The sequence below is a fragment of the Heloderma suspectum genome, chromosome 16, assembly GCF_057233095.1.
Source record: "Heloderma suspectum isolate Gila_16-S chromosome 16, 16-S_ref, whole genome shotgun sequence".
Classification (NCBI taxonomy): Eukaryota; Metazoa; Chordata; class Lepidosauria; order Squamata; family Helodermatidae; genus Heloderma; species Heloderma suspectum.
In genome coordinates this window covers 9,046,650-9,064,925 of record NC_139473.1, presented here as the reverse complement: position 1 = coordinate 9,064,925, position 18,276 = coordinate 9,046,650, and the positions used below count along the sequence as shown (strand labels likewise).

Below are 18,276 nucleotides of genomic sequence, written 5' to 3'. Positions count from 1 at the left end.
ACAGGGAAGAGCGAAATAATTATCTATTTTAAAGTGTGGATCTCGACAAGTGCGAGGGTGAGGTCTTTTTTTTGTCAGCAGGGCTGGCCCAAGACATTTTGCTGCCTTGGACGAAGGACAGGATGGTGGTCCCCCTACCGCTACAACTACAACATCGAACCGGATTGGCAGTTCAATTTTACTTCAACACCAGTGATAGGGGAGCATCCTACACCTCACCTGACAGGAGCAGGCTAGCTTAGGAGCACAGGTCAGGCTGCGCAGAACACACAGCCCTGTGCTCCAACTGAGGTGAGCGGTGAGCGGGATGCCACTGCTGCCCTCTCCACACCACTCATCATTTGCCGCCTGAGGCAACCACCTCACTCTCCCTAATGCTAGGGCTGGCCCTGTCTATCGAGGGCTGCATTCTCTTGGGGGCAATCTGTTGGAGAAGGGGCACATCCAAATGGTGGATCAGTCCCGGAACCAAAGGTGGGAGGGCACCAACCGCTTCTCTCTCTCTTCTTACCCCCTGACCAGTGGGCCACCAGGTGAGGGACAGATCGCTCTTGCTAGAGATCTGAGGGGGGCTTCTGAAATTAGGCCACGAAACACAGGTTGCCCACCTCTGATCCAATAATGAATGGATCTCACATTTTTTGCCTTCAAGAAGGGACTTAAAAGAGTGTCACCCAGAGGCTAAAACACGGCTGGAGCATACCTGGACTGATCTACTAGACAAGATACAGTCTGCTAGACTTTAATGAGCTTCCGCCGTGCATTAAAAACGTGGTTGTTCAGGCAGGCATTTGGGGTGGGTTAGGGTATTTTAGAAAATGTTTTTATTGTAGAATTTTATTGTTTTAAACTGTTTTATTGTATATCGTACATCGCCCAGAGTGGCTGGGTGACCAGAAAGATGGGCGATTAATAAATTTAATAAATAAATAAAAATAAATAAATAAGATGTTTGTAACCAGTGTTAGCATGTCAGTCCTGCTGGACTTCTATTCTTCAGAAGAGCAAACAAGGAAAAAAATGGAATGCTTGCTCACTATTCTGTGATGTTTTGGTTGGTCCTAATAAAGGTATTAACTTTTTTTTTGCCAACCAACACGGCTCCTTTTACATGCACATATACACACACACACGATTCAAAATGGATAATTAATACAGAAATGTAAAGTCCTTACAATCAAAACAATAATGGAAATGAGTAATAATATTAATGCAATATTTATTTTTACTAAGTAGTAATCACCGTAGGATAATTTCATTTGTTGCACACTAATTTGCTCAGGCAGACGGCCTTATTTCTCAGGCAGACGATCTTTCAACAATTAAGCTGAACATAAATCAATTAATATTTTCTCTATAGTGCTCCCAGCAAAAGAAATGGTTGTACTGTACAGTGTCCCGTATTGCTCCAGTATATAACAAAAATGCTCCATTGCTCAATGAAACAACTGCCTAGATGTCTTCCTTCCCTTATTCTTACTATATTAGGCTGCATTTGCATCACAATAAGCCAGAATTCTAAAGAATTCTAAAGCATTCTGGCTTACTGTGAATGAGCCAGAGTGCTAGTACTGACTTCCTGATTTTTCAACTGTAGTCTGTTTATTGTGATGAGAGAATCAGGAACTCTGGCTTGTCTTTCCCTAGACAAGCCAGAATCATAAGCCACGAATGAACCATAGTTTATGGCTCTGGCTTATCTGGAGAGAGAAAAGCCACAGTTCCTGGTTTCTACATCATGATAAACAAATTATTTAGCCACTTCCTCTTGCTGGACAAGCCAAACGGAAGCAATTGAACAGTGTGTACCAGCACACTGGCCCATTCACAGTAAGCCAGAATTCTTTAGAACTCTGGTTTATTGTGACGTGAGAATGTGGCCAATGAGTGAGCTTGGTCATATAAGTGAGTTTGCTATATTCCAAACTCTCCCAAGCCATTCATCAAAAGAAAGAGGATCAATCTTCTGCATCTGAAACTTATTTATATAGACTGGAGTCAATGAGTGAACAATTTCTAAGGGGCTGTTCACACAACATGCTAACCCACACTCAGTAGTTGAGTGTGGGTTGTTTTGAACCATAGTCTGTTTTTTGAACCATAGGTTAGTGTGCTGTCTGAACCCAGCATGTTTTCCACAGGGTGGGTTAACCACCCTGAACAACCCAATGACAAGCCATGGGTTCTCAAGGTGGCTTGTTTGAGAAAAATAAGCCACACTACATGGTTAACAAGCTACCCTGGCTGCATGCAGATAGCACGCTAACCCACACTCAGGTTGAAGGCAAATTGATCTGTTGAATCCAAACCGCCTTCATATCCCTGAGAGGGCCCCTCAACTACTAGTTAACTCCACCCCCCCACCCCACCCCACCCCACACACTCAAAACAAATGGAATGGGGAATGTAAAAAAAAAATAATAAGAACTTCTGGAATAAAGAAGAAAAATGCCCACCCCGCCTCCTGCCCTGACCAGCGCAAGTCGGCAGAGTGATGGAACTGGCAAATTGTCCACCATTTTGCTCCTTAACCCCCATGTTAAGATTGCTTTGTAAGTCTTCATGCAAAATGATATGTCTGACATTAGAAAACAAAAATTGGATCCAGAGGAAATCATGCCCTGTAACGCTTTTGATTTTGTTTAAAAAAGAAACCCAGTAGCTTTAATTTTAGGACATGACCCAAACATGGCTTCCTTAACTTTGTGTGTCTTGGAGAAATCCCAAATTTAGCTGTTTAGGAGCAGGATCCTTAAACTGGGGCAAGATGGAATTTCTACCACCTGAAGATGGCTGCCTCATCTGATGAGCTCAGTGGCCAGGCAGGCTGGTAAGGGAGAAGGCACTGGCTGGGTTCACACAACATGCTAACCCACACTCAGTGGTTGAGTGTGGATTGTTGTTGAATCATGGGTTAGCGTGTTGTCCGAACTCAGGATGTATTCCACAGGGTGGCTTGTTAACCATGCAGTGTGGCTTATTAACCACCCTGAACAATGCAACAACAAACCATGGGTTCCCAAAGTGGCTTGTTTGAGAAAAGTAAGTTCAGACAACACGCTAACCCCACAGTTCAACGAACAACCCATGGTTCAAAACAACCATGCTTGAGTGTGGGTCAGCGTGTTGTGCAAACAGACTCTCCAAACCCCTAAACTGCCAGGTTTTGTGTAGACTCTCTGCCTCCTAGTTCCTTCAAGGAAGCCATTACTTTTGAAATGAGATGTTGGCAAACCTGGATACAAATCTGATAAATACAAATGAGAAGGAAGGAAAAAACTTCAGACATATTGAAAAATTATGACTCGTGGTGTTTTGTTTTTTTTAAATACCTCAAATCCACAAGGGGGGGAGGGGGAGAGCCACAAATTCTAATATTAGAATTTGTTTGAAGGCAGATAGTTCCCCTTTTGAACGCAAAAGAAATACAATTTATTTCTGGAACAGACTCCACTGATGGATGAAATTACACCAGGAAGAAATTTAGGGCCCATCACATTATCTAATTTCCATTAAGTGGCTGGTAGGAGATTTCAAAACCCAACGAGATAATAGAACCATATTTAAATTCACATTTTAAAACGTTTTTTTCAAAGGAAAATAAATGTGATTAGAACCTCTTAGGTGAAACATCATGCAAGTAGATTTAACACCATCAGGCAAAGGAATGAGCTCTGAAATGTATCCATGCGTAACTATTCCCTTATCACACACACATGTATTATGCACAGAAGCTCTGTTCTTGTGCTAACTCATTTGTGTTAGCAGTAAAAACATGCAGCCATTCATTCATTACATTTCTATACCACCCAATAGCCAAAGCTCTCTGGGTGGTTTACAGAGATTAAAACTTTAAACATGCATTATACGTTGTATTAAAATCATTTACATATAAACATATAAACAAACAGCATCCAGAGCATCCAAAATCTAAACAATTTTAAACAATCAACAATAAGAAAAATCCAGGACCTGATTAAAACCTCATCATATGCTGCCAAATGCCCAAGAGAAGAGGAAGGTCTTCACCTGGCACCAAAAAGATAACAATGTTGGCGCCAGGTGGGCCTTGTCGGGGAGATCATTCCATAATTGGGGGGGGGGGCACCACGAAGAAGGCCCTCTCCCTTGTTGCCACCTTCTGAGCCTCCCTTGGAGGAGGGCCTTAGATGATGAATGTAGTGTATGGGTAGGTTCATGCCAGGAGAGGCGCCTTTGAATAGTTTGAGTTATTCTTAGAAACGTAATGGGATACATGGAATAAACAGATGTCTGGCCAAGAGCACCAGCTGTGTAATGGTATTCCCCCATAGGGATCGTGCCCACTTCTTGGTTTACATCAGCCTTCCCCAACCTAACACCCTCTGGATGTGTTGGACTACAACTCCCAGCATTCCCCAGCCAGCCACATGGACTGGTAGTCCAACACACACAGGAGTGCCAGGTTGGGAGACATTGGTTTGCGTATTTCTCTGTTCCAGTACAAGGTTTTTGTGACTGACGAGAGAACTCTGCGGCACATGATTCGATGATGACATACGGAACAGGGGGCTCTTGGAACCGAAGTCAAGCACTCGGCTCTCTGTGCCACCACGGCAGCTCACCACAAGAGGGAGCAACTGGACTGCTATCCGCTGCTCTTTGGCGCCACTGATGCAGGTGACTGGAAGGAGGTACTGCAGCTGGCTGAGTGTCAAGAAGAACCAGTCAAAGGCTTTTTTCAGCAAGTGCCACCTTCTCCCGAACTGAGGGGCAAAGGAACGTTTTATTTCAGATCCGTAGGCAGAGCAAACGTAATTCACACTACAGTGCCACCTGCCTGCTCTTCCCTTATGGCTGAAGGCATGGTTCCCCCAAACCCAAAGAACTGAGGCAGGGCCTCAGGTAAATACCTAGAATAATAGAAGTATGTCTGTCCGCGCCAGAGTGCCACGTCCGTGAAACCTAGTCGCCTGAAACTTGGCATACATAGTAAGAAGACCTTAGGTGTGTGCACCTCTGGGTTATTCTGCTTTTTTTTTTAAGGCAGTAATTGATTCTAGTTACTTCAAAGGTGCCTGTGTGTTTGAAGCCTGCAGTAGCATCTTCAGCCACTAGGGGCAGATTTCCTAACCAACACATCGTTTTGCGGTCCATGCAGTTGGAAGCCAGGAAAGATTAGTAGGCCGAGGGACAGAGTTCGACGCCTGCCCCCTCCCTGCTGCTGCGGGGCAGTCCCAAATGAAGTGGACAGACCGCTCCCTTGGGGACTACAGGGGAGCATCATGGCAGGGGTCATGTCTAGGGGTGCCAGCAGTTGTGCCTACACTTAGACAGGGTGGGCACAATGTCTCCAGCTCTGACAGCTGGAAAGTTTGCTTGAAGACTTTGCTGAAGAGCTATTCCAACCTGTGCAAAGCTGGGTCTGTTTGCTATATAAAGGTGCAGTATATCTGAGAGGTTTATGAATGCTTCTTCCCCCACCCACACACTTTTATTGTTTTGCTGCATTTATCAGCGAGGAATTCCGTGTGCAGCTTGATTTTCCATGTTGGAGGGAATCAGGCGGCATGCCTGGGGTGAGTGGGTTGCTGCTACCACCACCCTCCCCCTAACATCCACCACCTGAGGCAGCTGCCTTGCTTTGCCGAACAGTAGGGCTGGCCCTGTGCATGAGCCTTGGAATTCTAGGGAATAAGGCCTGAAAACTCGTACCTTCAGCTGTACCGTTTTGAACACAGAGGACTTAACCAAGAAGATTCACAGGCCCATGTCACCATCTCTTTCTCCATTGATTCCAAGCGGACAGCTTGTTACCATGAGAGTGAGATCCTTTCATTGTTTGTCCAGACAGAAGAAAACACAGCCACCTGCAAGAAAATACATGTTTTAGTGCTCTGACACTCCATAATCTGGTGCAATCCAGATGTGCTGCTCGTCCAACACATCTGGAGACCGCCAGTGTGTGGAAGGCTGCCTTAGGATATTGAACTGTGTACCTTATGTGTAGCAAAAAAACACATAGGGTACACAACTGGCAAAGAAACAAAGACACCGGTAGCATTTTGGCAAGCCATTCTCATCAACTTTCAGTGGAAATTCAAGGCTTGTTTGCCCTATTAAGTTTTGGGAAATGTACCCCAGATTCACCCAATGCCAGAAACAAGGGCAACCGTGATGAGGTCCTGACATGGGGTGTTGTTTCAACAGAGTGGCTAGATTTGGGGGAACAGTGATCAATGTTATTAACAAGGTATTCCAGTTAAGCCATCTCAGTTATGCCAAACCTGTTATACTACCCCGGAAGAATCCGATGCCTTGGTTGTTCCATTTCGACAATAGCTAGGATATGATTTGCAGAGTTCCAGAATATAAAAGTAAAGCCAACGCAAAGCGGAACAGCTCAATAAGATCTGGGAACAATTAACCCAGAAGGAGAGCTCCGAGCTCCTTTAGGTCTTTTTTCCCATAATTTCTTTTATATACTTCTACAAACCTTTGGGTTTGCAATCCGCAGATCACAGGGGTTGGCTGGAACCACAAATCAGCATTCTTTCCTCCCTTGCTCACGCACTGTGTGTGGAAAATGCAACTGGGGTTTTGCCATTCGGGAGGCCAGAGGACAAGAATGAGTCACCACAATGGTCACCTTTGTTGCTGTGCGTAGGCCAGCCGGATGGATGCACAAGTCGCTGGGATCAGGGCAGCCCTTACCATGAAATTACGCAAGGCGGCTCCATTGGGTGTCTGATCCTGAGTGCTGTTAAAAGGCAGTGCAAGCAGATCTGTCCCATGGGGAACGTTCCGTTGGGATGTGCCTCTCAGTGGGGCTTGCATGGGGAGCTCTGTGGACTGAGCATTGGTTCCATGCTCCAGCAGGGCTGCTGGACAGAAAAGGAAACCGGAGGGAGCTCCAGTTGGGACACTACAACAGCCCATCCTCCTGGCCCAGCAGTCAAGTGACGATACAGGGTTGATCCAACCCCACCGGGGTTGCATGTACCTGAGGTCCTCTTCAGACAAGCAACAGTGCTGATGTCTGCCCTCATTCTGGGAGGTCGGGAGGGGAGAGATTGGGTTGAGCATATGAGAGGGAGGGAGGAGCCAGCCGCAAGGGTACGCTGGCCTTTATTAGTAGACAATATTGGATTAAATCAAGGGTGTTGAACCTCTTTCACCCAAGGGCTGAATTTCGGAAAAGCTCTCAGGGGCTGCATTCCAGGGGTGGGTGGGGCAGAAGGCCAAAGTGGGCAGGGCCCCCAAATCCCAGAATTTCCAAAATATTCTAGCTTAAAGCTCTCATTGCCAATAATTAAGCCTTAGCAGAGGTATTTCAATTTTTGAATGGGGAAAAAAACCTGTGTGAAAGCCAGGAAACCACCAAACAGTCAGTGGCTAGGGGAAAGAGAAAGAGGCGTGGCCAACTGGGAAACCTTGCAGGGCTGGATTGGGACCCAAGGCAGGCCAGATTTGGCCCACAGGCATAAGGTTCAACACCCCTGGTCTACATGGACAAAGAGTCTGACCTGGTCTAAGGCAGCTTCCCATTTTTGTGATTAAGAAAACAGAAATTTCTGCATTGCTTCAAGATGTCTACGGCTCTGCAGACCAAATGTTTATCAGCCTCATGATTCTCCATTTTGCCTTTTGAATCGATCATTAAGGAAGAGTCCAAGCAAATTGAACATTTCCACATAAACCTCCAGAGCTCTGCCACTGCAAACTGGGGAAGAAGCCAAGGAGCTTTAGCAGCAGCCTCATTAGCTAGCAAGCAAAGGGACATTAATCTGATGATGATCAGATTGCATTCAATTAAGTGAACATCTCCAAGGTGCCAAGGAGCTGGTCATTATGAGCTCACTGAGGGGCCGACTAATTCTCCTCCATCTCTGCTTCTGCATCCCCCTCCAAGCGCTCATTTGCACCAATGCCTTGCTTTGCATTATGATCCATCCAACAAGCGTTTAGCAGCACGCCTCTGGATGGTGACGTTCTGTAGAAGCCATCCTATCTGTTTCACAGAATCATAGAATAGTAGGGTTGGAAGGGGCCTATAAGACCATCGAGTCCAAGCCCCTGTTCAGTGCAGGAGTCCAAGTCAGAGCATCCCTGACAAGTGGCTGTCCAGCTTCATCTTGAATGCCTCCAGTGTGGGAGAGCCCACTACCTCCCTAGGTAACTGATTCCATTGTCGTATTGCTCTGACAGTCAGGACATTTCTCCTGATGTTCAGCTGGAATCTGCCTTCCTGTAACTTGAGCCCATGATTCTGTGTCCTGCACTCTGGGATGATCGAGAAGAGATCCTGGCCTTCCTCTCTGTGACAACCTTTCAAGTCCGTGAAGAGCGCAATCCTATCTCCCCTCAGTCTTCTCTTCTCAAGGCTAAACATACCCAGTTCTTTCAGTCTCTCCTCGTAGGGCTTTGTTTCCAGTCCCCTGATCATCTTCATTGCCCTCTGAGTCTGAACCCTCTCCAGTTTGTCTGCATCCTTCTTAAAGTGTGGCGCCCAGAACTGGACACAGTACTCCAGATGAGGCCTAACCAGTGCTGAGTAGAGGGGAACTGGTACTTTATGTGATTTGGAAGCTATACTTCTATTAATGCAGCCCAAAATAACATTTGCCTTTTTTTGCAGCCACATCACATTGTGGGCTCACATTCAGCTTGTGATCTACAACAAATTATTTATTTATTTATTTATTATTAAATTTATTAATCGCCCATCTGGCTGGTCACTCAGCCACTCTGGGCGATGTACAACATACAATAAAACAGTTTAAAACAATAAAATTCTACAATAAAAACATTTTCTAAAATACCCTAACCCACCCCAAATGCCTGCCTGAACAACCACGTTTTTAATGCACGACGGAAGCTCATTAAAGAGGGGGCATGTCGGAGTTCCCTAGGGAGGGAGTTCCACAGAGTGGGGGCCACCACAGAAAAGGCCCTCTCCCTCGTCCCCACCAGTCTAGCTGTCCTGGCTGATGGGACAGAGAGAAGGCCATCCGAGGCTGATCTTGTTAAGCGGCCTGTCTGGTGTTGCTGGAGGCGCTCCTTAAGATAGGCTGGGCCGGAACCATATAGGGTTTTAAAGGTCAAAACCAACACCTTGAATTTGGCCCGGAAAACAACTGGTAACCAGTGCAACTCCTTCAGCACTGGAGTGATGTGATCTCGCCAGCGGCTGCCTTTAATCGGGCGAGCCGCCGTGTTCTGTACCAGCTGCAGCTTCCGAACCATCTTCAAGGGTAACCCCATGTAGAGCACGTTACAGTAGTCTAAACGAGAGGAGACCAGGGCATGTACTACCGATGGAAGCAGATGGTCGGGAAGGAAGGGGCGCAGCCGCCGTATCAGATGGAGTTGATACAGCGCTGTCCAGCTCACAGCTGACACCTGAGCCTCCATGGACAGCTGGGAGTCCAAAATGACCCCCAGGCTGCGGACCTGGTCTTTCAAGCGTAGCCGTACCCCATTCAATACCAGGTCAACATCCCCTAGCCTCCTCTTGTTTCCCACCAAAAGTACCTCGGTCTTGTCAGGGTTCAGCTTCAGCTTATTCCTCCCCATCCAGCCACTTACCGTCTCCAGACATTTGGACAGGGATTCTACGGCCAACCTTGGTGAAGATTTGAATGAGAGGTAGAGCTGCGTGTCATCCGCATATTGATGACACTGCACCCCAAACCTCCTGATGATAGCCCCCAGCGGCTTCACATAGAACAATTCCAAGATCCTTCTCATATGTTAGCTCAGAAGTGGGGGGGGGGGATTCAACCTCACCACTACCATTCAGAATGCAAAAGGGGGGGAAAGGGGGAAAAAAGCTTTGCGCAGAGAGAAATCCAACATGACCGCAACAGGCTGTGATAAACAAAGCCAGACCATTAATTCATCTAGTCCTGAATTGTCTACTGGCAATGGCTCTCTACTACCCAAGACCCTTTAATCCAGGGGCAGGTAACCTGGTGCCCTCCAGATGTTTGGGACAACAGCTCCAAGCCCCAGCCAGTATGGCCAATGGTCAAGAATTATGGGAGCTGTAGCCCAAAATATCTTAAGGGCAACAGGTTACCTACTCATTCGATTGAACCTGGGACCCTGTGCACGCAAAGCGAGCACTCAGCCACTGGCCCTATGCCTGTCTAGGGACTCTGCCAGGCAGTGGCGTAGTGGAATCAGTGTCTGCGGGGACACAGCACAGGCACTTTTTAATGAGCATGGATGCTGATGTCATCTGCCACCCCCCTTGGAATTCCCTGGTCCCTCTGAGTCTAGCTGCGGGGGAGAAATAAATTTCCCCAGCAACAATATTTATTATTTATTTAGTACATTTCTAATCCGCCCAATAACAAGTGTTAACAGTATATCATTCCCCAAAGTATTTTGGGGTGGCTTGATCAAGAAGGGGCAATTCAAGCTTTACAAAGGACCTGATCCTGGTGGAGATGAACTGGTTTGTTGATACGGATCGACACAGCTGCCTGCATTTCTGGACTCTCCTTGGGGGTGTGGCTATGCGAACTGTCATGATGAGAGCCTGCACTTCAAAATTTAACACTACACTGTTAAATGTTTTGGAGGAGGGAACGGCAGCCACCCAGATGCTTCTGGGGACCACATACAAACCGGGCATTATGGAGGTGGCCAGCTTCCGTTGTTTGACCCCACCATCTGGCATTCAGAAGTCTACCACCTCCAAGAATGGAGGTCTATCAGAGCTGGAGTACAGCTCTAACACAGCTGTCGGCATTCTGCAAGACTGGGGAATTATTCTCCTCCATACCCTGAAATGCAGCATCCTGGTGGATCGCCAAACATTCTGTAAAAATAAACCGGCACTTCTCCCACCGGCTGGAAAATGGTTAGGTGTCCATGGTCTTCCCTCTTCCTTGCCCCCACCCTGGCAATACCGAACAGTTCCTGGCTGATCATTTTCCACATTGTTACGCAGATGGCCCTAAAAACCTGGCATGCTTGTTGCTGTTTCCCCCCAAAAAAACTGATTAAAACCATATTGTCCCCCGTCTGCAATTTGTCCACGAATGCCTCTTACCAGGCCCTTACACACATGGTTTTTTTCCTACGCACACAGAGACACGGTACCGTTCATTCACAGCTTTGGGCGTTCATGCACAGTTTGCCAAGAAAGCTTCCCACGTGTTCCGTTCAAAACTGCTCGTTCCAAGCAAAGCAATGTTGGAAATTCTCAATAACCTTACTCAAGGGATTACAAACACGCTCACCAGCGGTAACCTCATCTTGTACTGGCGAGCCCCTGCCGCAGGACAACGGGAAGAGTGGGCAGGGGAGCGGGATCATCTTTGCATTCAGAAGCTGCCAAAAGTGTCGGAAGCCAACTTCCACATGCCACTAACCCTGGTTTCCTAAACAACAACAATAAAATAAAAATGGAAAACAGATCTTCTCTTCACAACAACCATATGAGGGAGATTAGGCTGTGAGATACTGGGGCTGTTCACACGACACACTAACCCACACGCAGTGGTTGCGTGTGGGTTGTTGTTGAAACGTGGGTTGTTTGTTGAACCATGGATGAGCGCGTTGTCTGAACCCAGGACATTTACTGCAGGGTGGCTTGTTAACCATTGGATGTTATTGCTTTAAATATTGTTGATTTTATCTGTTTGTCACTTTGAGTTCCCTCTCTGGAAAACAGGGGAGAAAGAAGTAACTAACAAATAAACTAAGTAATAAATAAAATTTCTCTTTGCCCAGCCCCAATGGCGAACTGAATACATTATGCAAAAATAACCTAAAATATGCAAACTGGATTCTTTGCATAATTTTCACAGGTCCCAAGAATTTGATATTTTTGACAAGTCCGGATTATAAACCTGGCCACGGCGTAGCAGTGCAATCCTACGGGGGAGGGGGGAGTGTTACATTTTAGCACTTGTAACTTGATAGCCCCTCTAAAAGCCGCTCCTGTACTTTGTAGGTTCAATTCTAAACACATCTCTCTGGCTATTCAGAAACTGCGGGCTTCTCAATCTTCTGATAAAAGCAAGCACCTGGGGGACCCCTTGTTAATGCCACGGTCATATTAAACTGCAGCGGCTACGCTACTTGGGGAAGGCAACAATAAAAAGCAATCAGAAGGAAATAAAATAGGCAAGCCCTCTAGGGACAACCAGCCCTACACACACATACACACACACACACACACACACACACCCCTTTCCAACAAGAATCGATCCTTCAAGACTGCATATCCAAGTAAAACTGGCCCAGGGAGAAAACACAGAATGGATGGACTATGCAGAATGTCGAGAGAGAGAGGGAGAGAGAGAATAACTCAAAAGAGAAAAGAGATTGAGGGAACAAAGGAATAGACAGATTCCAAACACAGTCTGGTACAAGGCATTCAGAGGAATCTAGTAGATGATGTGACTCCACGGCTGGCCATCAGGTGACTGTAGCAGCACTGATGTTTCAGCAACAGCAGAGAGGCCAGACTGGCAGCAAAGACATTTTGCTGCCTGAGGTGTAACACAAAACGGGCCCTCTCACCAAGTCAAGTTCATACTACCTAAGACTGGCCAAGTGCAAAAAGGGTATTTTGGCACCTGAGGGCAGAAAATCCCATGAGCACCTCTCCCTGGGAGAAAAATAATAATACAACGGGTATCCAACAGTCTCCCAGCACCAGCACTAATGATGCAAACAAGGCAAATGCTGTTTTAGGCTGCATTATAGCTTCCAAATCCTGGGAAGTACTAGTTCCCCTCTACTCAGTGCTGGTTAGGCCTCATCTTGAGTACTGTGTCCAGTTCTGGCCACCGCACTTTAAGAAGGATGCAGACAAGCTGGAAAGGGTTCAGAGGAGGGCAGCAAAGATGATCAGGGGACTGGAAACAAAGCCCCATAAGGAGAGACTGAAAGAACTGGGCATGTTTAGCCTTGAGAAGAGAAGACTGAGGGGAGATATGATCGCGCTCTTCAAGGACTTGAAAGGTTGTCACAGAGAGGAAGGCCAGGATCTCTTCTCCATCATCCCAGAATGCAGGACACGGAACAATGGGCTCAAGTTACAGGAAGGCAGATTCTGGCTGAATATCAGGAGAAACGTCCTGACTGTTAGAGCAATACGACAATGGAACCGATTACCTAGGGAGGTGGTGGGCTCTCCCACACTGGAGGCATTCAAGATGAAGCTGGACAGCCACTTGTCAGGGATGCTTTGACTTGGATTCCTGCACTGAGCAGGGGGTTGGACTCGATGGTCTTCTGGCCCTTCCAACCCTACTTCTCAATGGTTCTATGATGCTGCACTATTGTAAACCAATGGGGGGGGGAGTGTCAATTTGCAGCCAAAATTCGGTGGTATAGCAGCAAAAAAGGGGCAGTTTCTTTTCAAGAAAAACTGCCCCCTTTTTCGCTGCTGGCCTGCTGAATTTTGCTGGCAGATCGCTGCTTCTTCCTACTGTGATGGTTACATTGCACAAGCGTTGGTTTACGCTAGCACAACATCGTTGTTAACAGCGGGATACCCTTGGATAGCAACCAATAAAAACTACATTAAATACCTAACGACTGGCTTCCTATTCATACCTCTCTAAATCAGCTGCCTCACACTGCCTAATGGTAGGGCCAGCACTGCACAGGGGCTTGCTGTTCCCCCTACTGAGCTGGGTTGGTGGTCCTACAGCACCATGGGGAAGATGGCAACGGGGGGGGTGGAATTCAGAGGGGCAGCTTGGTCGCTTGGCTGCTCTCAGTTATTTTTAATTTGGCAGCAAGTTCAGTGGCAAATTAGTATTGGGGTGACATTTGGGTGCAGCTTGAGCAATTGCCAGGCTTCAGGACAGCCCTCTAACAGTCACATGCAGTCATGTATGTGCTTCTCCCCACCCCATTGTATCCTCTCAACAACCTTGTAAGGTAGGTTAGACTGAGAGACATCGTGTCCTAAGGTCGCCCAGTGAGCTTCATAGGTGGTCTTCAACCTGCGCCTCTCCATTTCTGGTCCAACATAATGGGGAGGAAGAACACGGTCATCTTGCCTGCTCCCCACTGGTTCAGCATTTGTTTTGCCATCTTATTTACTTAACTCTTGATCCATAACGTAAATTTTTCAATGTGAAATCGCTGAATTGCTAATTCATCAAGAGATTCAATTCAAGTCCTTCTGCTTTGGATAAGGACTTTAAAAAAAAAAATATCACACTATATGTATTAATTGACTCACCAGTGCAATGATGTCTGCGTTATCGCCCAACAACATTTTACAAATGGCACCTGTTAAGGTAACTATCACTGTCTACTTTTTGCATTTCAGTTCCCTCTGATAACACAAGTTACATCTCCCCCTCCCCCTGCACCCAGCATGTGTCTATAAATCAACCAATTTAAGATTAATACTTCATGAAGTAGAGAGTGTCCATGAAACCTTATGCCAGGATAAATTTGTTAGTCTTTAAGATGCCACAAAACTCTTCGTTGTTCTCGCTGCAACAGACTAACATGGCCACCCTTCTGGAAATTACAATTTTAGGTTTTGTTTCTTTTAAATCTGCCAGTGCTGTGCTGGTCAGGATTCGAGAATGAGCCTCTTGGCTTGCACGAAACTGCCTTGGGGATGTTGCTCCTCGTTCGGTTGGTCTCTAAAAATGTTTGGAATATATGTGTGTGTGTTTTTCTTTTTCTTTCCTATGACTAATGCATTGCTGTTCCATGTTGGAATTTAAATTTTCTACACTGCAGTTCTAAATTAAACCTGTATTAATGAGGAAAGTGGAGGTACTTAATTGAAAAGCTCAATGCCTTGCAGGCCCACTCTCCATCTGTTGCATGGGAAAGTAATTTGATCGCAGTAGGATGACATTCTTGAAATAGTTGGGGGAATTGAAACATGAAATAAAGTTTCTAGGAAGAGAGGATGGCGGGAACGTGAAGGTGACAGATATTTTATATACATTTTAGGACTGCAAGATTTAGTCCATTTCATCAGATTTCGTGATTGAAAACTTCACTGGGTAGGAGGATTTTTTTTTTTAATTTGTTCACAACATGGTTAATTGTTTTAATGCAAGAATCTACAAAAATGATAGCTGGCATCTGTCTGTTTCCAGTCTGTGTCACTTTGCATGTGTTAATTCACGAGTCCCTTGCATCTTCATTTCTGCATCAATCTGTTGATCTATTCAAGACACACAAAAATGTGCATTTTATGCGTGCACTTTGCCCTAAAATATGCATTATTTTTGTATGCATTTTAACCTAAAATAGGCATTTAAGGTATGATTTTTATATATTTATGTAAGCCAAGAAGTGTGATAACAGAAGATTAACTCTGTTCCAATCTGCTTATTAGCTCAGGAGTGTGAATCAGGTCAGTTTGCTTAAAAATGAGAACTGAACAAAATCCTCAAGCATTCTTAGTTGGCAGGCACCATCATAAAAGAGGAATCCGCTTCTCCCACTGTACAGAAAGCCTCTTTTGGAATGGTACCAGTTGTGACACCTGCGTCCACAATCTAAAATCAAAGTATGTGTCTCTCTTTCCAAAGTATTGTTTTACTCATACGCAAATTTATTTTATCTAACAATTTTAAAAGTGATATTTGTATATCTCTTTTCAACCGTTACAGTACTCAGAGCTGTTCACAACAATAAAATCATATCTGACAGATCATTTTGGCTCTCACAAGGACAGCAACCCTCCTATCCATGATAGAATTATCAGATTGGAATCGATTCATGCAGTCGATTGATCAAAGAAATCTTAATCTTGTGACCGCACACACATACACTAGGTAGGTAGACAGGGCCCCACGAATTTGGGCTTTTCTTGCTAAGCAGCCCGAATTTGTGCTCACCCATCCCAAGTGGGAGAGGTGGCTCTTGATTTTATTTATTAAATGGGTATCTTGTCTTTCCTCCAAGGAAGTCAAGACAGCATGCATGGTTCCCCCCCCCCCATTTTATCCACACAACAACCCTGTGAGGTAGGTTAGGCTGAGAGGCAGTGGCTAGCCAAAGTCACCCAGTGAGCTTCATGGCTGAGTGGGGACTAGAACCCAGGTCTCCCGAGTTCCAGTCCAACATTCTAACCACTACACCACGTTGGCTCATGAGGAATTGCTGCTTCCAAAGCCCAGTGCAGCAGCAGGGCAGGGTGGAGAGTGTAAGAGGAATCAAGCTTACTTTGCACTGCGACTCTTAGAAACCTGCTACATGTCTCACTACTTATTGAGCATGAGGGCAGCAAGATGCCCCAAAGCTTCAGAAAAAGGAAAGGGAATCTCTCAAGCTTCATGCTGGCTCTGGAAAGGATTGGAAAATAGCAAGATCAGAAGGGTCAAAACATGGGGAGGCCTGCCTTGCGTGTTCTTTCAGCTTTTGGCTACCTTGCTTACTGTGAACAGGCCCATCACTGTAGTTTTGCTTGCAAAACTATCAGGTGGCCAGGGACCTAACAGAAGCACCTTATGTGTTTCTTGATGGCCTGAAAATCTCTCCCCTTTGCCTTTGGAATGCAACACCCATCATAGTATTTGCGGTGTGTGTGTCCCCGTCTGTGATGCAGCTGGAAATAGTTTTGAATGTGAACACAGAGCTGCGGGTTTAGCTGGAGCTGAAACAGCCTGAGCAGTTGTGTGTATATGTGTGTCCAGTCCACACTGCTTGATTCCAAAAGGGACCGTAGCTCAGTAGCGGAGCATCTGACCTCCATGCAAAATGCCCCAGATTCAATCCCTAGGCCTGGGCAGGCCACCGGCTTGAAACTCTGGAGAGCTGCTTGCCGGTCAGTGTAAACAATACTGACCTGGATGAATCAACGGCCTGATCCTTAATAAATCAGCTTCCTTATTCACTATAAATCATCAGTGTGCTCTCTCATGCAAAGGAAACTGGACCCTGTAGCACTGTCCCAGGAACTTCTCACATCTGAGATAAGCAATGCATGCAACTATTTATACAGCACCATCCATATATACGGAAGAAGCAAGCCAGCATATCGATGTGCCTTTGCCCCTAACAGTGATGGATCCTTCCAGAATCCAATCATTTTTCCTTGTTGTCAGCTACCATCAATTCATCCGGAGAGGTGGGGGTACATTTTAATGTGCAATTAAAGCCACAGTTGCGGAAAAGGGCAACTAAAATTATCAAGGGATTGGAGCAACTCCCCTATGAGGGAAGGTTATAACCGCTGGAGTTGTTTAGCTTGGAAAAAAAGGAGGGTAAGGGGAGACATGATAGAGGTGTACAAAATTATGCATGGTGTAGAGAATGAGGATAGGGAGGCATTTTTCTCCCTCTTTCATACAAGAATCTTGGGTCATCCCATGAAGCTGATTGGTGGGAGATTTAGGGCAGAGAAAAGGAAGGACGTCTTCACACAGCGCAGAACTGAACTATGGAATCCGCTACCACAAGACGTAGTGATGGCCACCCATTTGGATGGCTTTAGAAGGGGGTTAGACAAATTCCTGGAGGAGAAGGCTGTCAACGGCTACTAGTGCTGAGGGCTGTATGCTTCCTCCAGTATCAGAGGCAGTTTGTCAATGTGCACCAGTTGCTGGGGAACATGGGCAGGAGGGGGATGTTGCATTTGCATCCTGCTTGTGGGTTCCCAGTCGACAGCTGGTTGGCCACTGTGTGAGCAGAATGCTGGACTAGATGGACCCTTGCAAGAGGAAAAAAGGCGGGGTATAAATGCAATAAATAAATAAATAAAATTTTAAAAAAATTGGTCCGATCCAGCATGGCTCTTCTTATGTTCTTATTGCTCCTGGATCATGATGATGGATCGGAGCCCTAGCTACAACACAAGTTGTCCCATGGAATGCAAAAGGGAATTGCTGCCTTCAACGTCTCCCGTCCTGCTCTTTCCCTTCCAAGGCCTCTTTGCAATTGGGGGTGCGGGGAAAAAGAAATAAACTGTTCTTGATTCACCTAAGGCAAGGCAAAAGCAGAAAGCCCAGCGCGTGTTTCCATAGAAACAAAATGAGTGCGCGCTGAAAGGGGCGGTGGGGCCTTCTCCCTCATGGGCACTGTAAATTATTTAAGCAGGACAGGCCTCTGTCCATTAAAGCCTAAGAAAAAGATTTAAAGCTAATCATTACACAGCAAGCCACAGCCGCTTCATTCAGGCCACTGCCCCCCTGGGAACAAGGGAGGAGAAGGGTTGGGGTTTCATTCATTCATTCATTCAGCTTTGATGCCTGCAAACAGCTGTATAAGCCATCTTGGGATGCAGAAGGCTGGGTGCAAATTTCTCTAGGCCTTATATTATCGGCCAACCTGAAAATAATAATAAGA

At 46.0% G+C, this 18,276-nt stretch overlaps 1 protein-coding gene across 6 annotated transcripts in view; it reads right to left on the bottom strand.

Moving 5' to 3' along the window:
- The window catches only part of CUEDC1 (CUE domain containing 1), an 85,415-nt gene that overhangs the window by 28,841 nt on the left and 38,298 nt on the right, over window positions 1-18,276 (bottom strand). For all 6 annotated transcript variants that reach the window (XM_084822443.1, XM_084822440.1, XM_084822444.1 and 3 more), the window contains exon 2: window positions 5,695-5,849. The gene's annotated coding sequence lies outside the window, so the exon portion shown is untranslated. The remainder of the gene's footprint in view (window positions 1-5,694; window positions 5,850-18,276) is intronic.